Genomic DNA, 6,130 nt, shown 5'->3' with positions numbered 1-6,130 from the left:
AGAAAAAAAATTGACATGCAGGCACAATATTAATTTTTTTCAATGAATTGTATTTCCCTGAGTACAATTCTTTTTGCTTTATTCTATTCAATTTCAATCAATATCCAATTTTCTAGATTCAATTGTTTCAAAATATGTCTCCTTATTTTTCAGTCTTTTCAACCTTGAAGTTATTTTTTAATCTATATTATAAATCTAAACAAATACGTTGTTTTCAATGTCCTACTTCTCTAGCCACATCTACTTCATATTTCCATTGCAGAACAAAACTTCATTCTTTAATGTCACATTTCCTTGAAAGTTTATTTGATACAACCAACACAAAATACATAATATATATCTTTGTAGTTTCATGTGTTATGCCACAGTTCTCTTTAACTGTCCTGACTCAGTTTCCCTGTCTCAGTTTCCTTAACTGTTCTGTCTCTGACCCAGTAAAACTAAGGATTATTCGCTCTCGGGTTATGAATTAGCAAGATAAAAGAGTAGATCTCCTGACTCTTTTAGGGATTTACAATATCCCTTAAAATATTCCAAGATAACCCATGATATCTTTACTTCTTTGTCTCTGGAATTTTTAGGTTTTATGGCTTCCCCTCCCTCATAAAAAAACTTTCCCTCCCTTTCTCTTCTTTGTCTCCAAAAAGGTATTTAAGAAGTTGGGGTTCTTCCATTCATTGCTGGAGAATGGCGTCTGGCAGCTGTATACTGGATGCTGGATTCTTTGGGTCCTCCAGCCCTGGGACCAATATGGATTCCTTGGTCCCAGTATACTTATCTCTGTCTGACTGGATAATCTGAGACGAGAGTCCTGTCCAGTCAATCTTACTCTCCCATTAATAAAATATTAAAAACTCTCTAATCTCTCTCCTGCCTCAGTTTCTCCAGCATTACAATTTGGAGGTTCCACCGAGATAATAGAAACTGAGAACTGGATTAGAGATTAGAGATCTCTCGGTCTCCACCTAGGCCTGAGGGGGGCTCAGGACCTGGGTCTGTTCCTTGAGAAAAGACCAGCACTCTGGCTACCTCAGAGCCTCCTAGGAAAAGGAAGCAGTTCTTCAGCCTCAGTCCGGCCTACAGTGGACAACGAAATCGATTCGGCATTTGATTCGGCATTCGGGAGAGTAAGTCTGTCTGGGTACCTTTTGGGGTACCATCTGATTTTGGTTCTGGTTCTAGTCTGTTCTGTTGCTAGCAACCTGTGGTCTCAGAATAAATGCCGACGGGTTTAAAATTCTGAGACGGGTATTTTCTGGGACGCTGGAAAATATCCTCTGGGTATGTTTGCTTAATGTTGTAACTGTGTAGTCTGTGTGATATATGTTCTATGTTCTGTGTGGTTTGTCTGTTATGTTGTTGGTTGGAAAACAACGTTGCAACTGTGCATAGTAAATTGGAGCTCCATGTTTGTTTGTGTGTCTGTGTTAAAAGTTAGGAAGCTTGTAAGAAATAAGGATTCAGCCTCTGTGTTGCAGGCTTAGAAAATATCAAGAAGTTTGAAAAATCTTTCTCTCTCTCTGTCTCTGGCTGACTGCAGCAGCCTGTGAGAAAAAGGGAGAAAAGGGAGAGAAAGGAAGAAAAAAAGGAAAGGAAAAAAAAATAGATTGAAAGGGATTTGAAAGTTCGGAAAGTTATAATATATATGTAGAAGAGCAGATGCTAACATTTAAAGGAAAGACATTTGAATGGAATATCTAGGCATTCTCTGTGAAGGCAGAGAAAAGCACTAAATGGGCTTCCTTGGAAGTTCACAGAAGCCCCTTTGGATTCTGGAATGGGAAAAGGGACTTCAAGGTGAAACATACCTCTCTCTGGGGGTGGAGGTCCTGGAAACAGCCCCTAGTCTGTTTGCTGATTTAAGAGCTTTAAGTTTTAAGAACAATGATTAAGGAAAATTTGCTAGTGATTTTAAACTTTTTTTAGGAAAAGCCTACTAGAGTAAAGAGCAATAAAATTCAAGCTTAGCCTGGCCTGGGCAATAAAAAGCTCTAGAGATAAGATGCTAATAGCTTTTAGAATAAATGTGGTAGAAGAAAAACTTTTAAAAACAGCTGTATTAGTTTGATTCAGTTTGTTACCTTTTGAAATATATTGAGTTATTTGTTAACTTAAGTTATACTTTAAATTCCAGTTCTGCTGGACAGTGTGGGTTTTGTGGAGGTTTGGGTTATTCACTATAGGGTGAATCTTACAGGTTTTTGATGGGAAAAGGAAAGAGGAATGCAGGTGATTTAGGAAGGACTGATTTGTAAGGGAAATTAAAGGTTCACATGGTGTTAGGAAGGTGAAAGAAAGACTTTTGGGAGTAGGTGAAGAGGTGGGGGAAGGAGTCACCCACCCCCACTGCCTTCTGCTACTTTACCAAAGGAGCATCTGGGAAGGAAAGTTCTTTAAGGAGATTGTTTAAGTATGTAGTCAGGGGGAAAGAGAAAGTTGGAAATGGGTGGATTTGGGAAGAAACCTTATATTGGGAAACTGATGGGTTAAATCTTGAAAAGGATTCCCATGTAGGAAATTGAGTGGGGAACCCGAGGGAAGTTTTTTTCCTAGGGATCAGGAGTGGGAGAAGGGTGGCCACGTGGAATCCTCTCCTCCCCTCTCCTCTCTAAGTATGTTCCTGCCGCTTTTTTTTTTTTTTTATCTGATTACGGCAGTGCAGCAAAGTGTGATTTTTAAGGACATGCTTATTTTTAGGTTAATTGATTGAATATTTGTTTCTTGATACATAAATGTTTTTTTGGTTAAAAGAAAATGGTCGTAAATGTGATCCATACTTTGGTACGAATATTTCTAAGAGTTTAATTGTTATGTTAAAAAAACCTTCTTGAATTCTTTTATGTGGAATTGGGTGTTTTGTATAAGTTTAAATTGATTGTATTGGGTCATCCTGAGGTTATTTAAAGGGCCTGTGAACATAATAGTTGTTTTTCTTTGTCCTTTTGAAAATGTTTGTTATGGACAATATGCAATTTGGGATGTTTTTCTATGTATTGGGTATTTTAAAAGCAAACTGATTTGTATGTATAATGTTCACTCATGTAACATCTACCTAGATATGATAATTGTTCTAAGTTGTGAACTTACTGAGACAAAATTGCTTTCTGTTATGACTTATAAGGATATGATAAATAATTGTTTAAGATTTATCAGAAATTTGATTAATGACATTTGTTATTGGAGGTAAAAGTTTTGGGCTTAGAGTTAATTCGCTAATGCTATTTGGGAGTTTTAAAGCTTCACCCTGTGACAGTTACTGGGACAATTGATTGATAAGCTGTTAATACTCAACTGCTTATGTTATATTATAGTTATGTTCTTGAATTTTTTTTCTTTTTATTCTACTCAAAATTTTGTCAAATAAATGAATAAATAAGTGAGTGATTATGAGCATTATTTGGAAATCAATTGTAGTAAAAGTCCTAAGGCTGGGAAATGTAAAACTGATCAAACAAAGTGAACTATCATAAGTATTTTAAATGTCTGGTGCCAATAGTTGGTAGAATGACTAGAGCAATGAGATTAAAATCTAAAAGGCTCATCTTGAGTTCAAATCTATCCCAAATCCTCTGCAAGTTATTTAATCCTATTTAATATGATCTGGAGAAGGATATGGCAAACCACTGCAGAGTTATTGCCCAGAAAATCTCAAATGTGATCACAAAGAGTCAGAAGTGACTGAAAAATGGCTGATTCATTTTCTTAGGAAAATATTTTCAGAAAATAGTAACCAGACATAATCTTTTTAACAAAGATTAAGTTTTTAACCAAGATAAAATTTGAACAAAGATGCAAATTGATATTTAACATTAATGGAATTTTTCCATAAAATGACTAATAAAACTGATTATAATTGCCATCCAATATAGAAGAGTTGGAAGAAGCAATGAATTCCAGTTCCTCCATGAATACAGAAATTGTCTTTGTCATAAAACTTGGCCCTTGGGTACAGGGAGCCAGAAGATTGTCATTCAGATCTACCTCCCAGGAGTACAATAGGCACTTCAGGATTATTTCCTTAGATCGAGAAAAGGAATTTCATGCTGTTTATTTCTGTCCAGGACCTTGTAGGAGACAAATGTACAATTCATCTCCAGGAGTAAATCATAACCTTGACAGTTTCTTTATCCTGATCTTGGAGGTAGAAAGATCTTTTATACCTCTGGGTACAAGTCCTCAACTGTGAATTCCCCATTGTAGAGAAAAGTCTTTGATTCACTCCCAGGAAAAGTCTAGTATCTCTTGTATGGAGGCTCTTTTTTCTGACATGTAAAATAAATGAGACCAGAATCACAATTACAAAGAGAAATAACAAAATAGCACAAAAATTACAAAACTTTACCTAAGTTAAGAAGAGACTGAAAAAAATTGACCTAACAAATTATTGATTCCATGATATACTGACATACAGTAAAACTATTATTTTAAAAAGAAGTAAATATTAGCCATCTAAAAACTAATAGAAAAAAAATAGAGAATTTGAGTCATTAGAATCTGAATGCAACAACCAGAACACATAATTTAGATTTTTTATTTCAAGAAATCAGAAATCTACCATTAATTACTTAATTTTTAATCAAGGATTTTTAAGGTTTAATTTTTCATATTACACAAAAGAAAACCAATCAATTTCAAGATATAAAAATATGTAATACAAGACATTATGTTTACCAGTTATCATAATAAATTTTATAAATAACTAACATCTTAGTGGATATAATAAAATAATCAAAGAAAGGACATTCATTCATGTACCAACCTTAATTGATTTATATTTGGTATAAACTTTAGTTATATATATTTTTTAAACTCATGGATGTTACTCTAGATGATTGCTATTTCTGAAACTTTATTTATATGTAGAATTAAGAGTTATTTAACTTTCTTTACTATTGTCATTTTCTAAAAATGTTTTGGTTTTAAAATTTTAGGTCTGTACTACCTTTTCAATAACTTCAGCCTTCTGACATTTTGTACAATGTATCTGACCTCCTTGGCCCTGAATTTCGGACACTTTTTTTGTCATCAACATTGACTTTTCTTCTCATAGAATATTTATAGAAAAAAAATTGACATGCGGGCACAATATTAATTTTTTTTCAATGAATTGTATTTCCCTGAGTACAATTCTTTTTGCTTTATTCTATTCAATTTCAATCAATATCCAATTTTCTAGATTCAATTGTTTCAAAATATGTCTCCTTATTTTTCAGTTTTTTCAACCTTGAAGTTCTTTTTTAATCTGTATTATAAATCTAAATAAATACGTTGTTTTCAATGTCCTACTTCTCTAGCCACATCTACTTCATATTTCCATTGCAGAACAAAACTTCATTCTTTAATGTCACATTTCCTTGAAAGTTTATTTGATACAACCAACACAAAATACATAATATATATCTTTGTAGTTTCATGTGTTATGCCACAGTTCTCTTTAACTGTCCTGACTCAGTTTCCCTGTCTCAGTTTCCTTAACTGTTCTGTCTCTGACCCAGTAAAACTAAGGATTATTCGCTCTCGGGTTATGAATTAGCAAGATAAAAGAGTAGATCTCCTGACTCTTTTAGGTATTTACAATATCCCTTAAAATATTCCAAGATAACCCACGATATCTTTACTTTTTTGTCTCTGGAATTTTTAGGTTTTATGGCTTCCCCTCCCTGATAAAAAAACTTTCCCTCCCTTTCTCTTCTTTGTCTCCAAAAAGGTATTTAAGAAGTTGGGGTTCTTCCATTCATTGCTGGAGAATGGCGTCTGGCAGCTGTATGCTGGAGGCTGGATTCTTTGGGTCCTCCAGCCCTGGGACCAATATGGATTCCTTGGTCCCAGTATACTTATCTCTGTCTGACTGGATAATCTGAGATGAGAGTCCTGTCCAGTCAATCTTACTCTCCCATTAATAAAATATTAAAAACTCTCTAATCTCTCTCCTGCCTCAGTTTCTCCGGCATTACACATGAAGCATAGTGATAGTTTAAAAAGAAAAAAAGTATTGTCTAAAACAAAACAAAACAAAAACTGTATTGGTTCTAATGGAAAGAACATTTCATTCCAAATGCTAAAAGTTTTTCATTTATAAAACTAGTACTTCTTCTATAGACTACTATCAAATTCCCATTTTCCAGTTTGG

General features: G+C 34.2%; 1 long non-coding RNA gene across 1 annotated transcript; it reads left to right on the top strand.

Moving 5' to 3' along the window:
• Positions 1 to 373: 373 nt before the first annotated feature.
• Positions 374 to 5,917, top strand: LOC127553292 (uncharacterized). The gene is made up of 2 exons (XR_007951713.1): positions 374 to 581; positions 5,642 to 5,917. It is a non-coding gene; the product is annotated as an uncharacterized LOC127553292 (long non-coding RNA).
• Positions 5,918 to 6,130: the final 213 nt, after the last annotated feature.

The sequence above is a fragment of the Antechinus flavipes genome, chromosome 3 (assembly GCF_016432865.1).
Source record: "Antechinus flavipes isolate AdamAnt ecotype Samford, QLD, Australia chromosome 3, AdamAnt_v2, whole genome shotgun sequence".
NCBI classification, from domain to species: Eukaryota; Metazoa; Chordata; class Mammalia; order Dasyuromorphia; family Dasyuridae; genus Antechinus; species Antechinus flavipes.
This window is presented reverse-complemented; position numbering and strand designations above follow the sequence as displayed.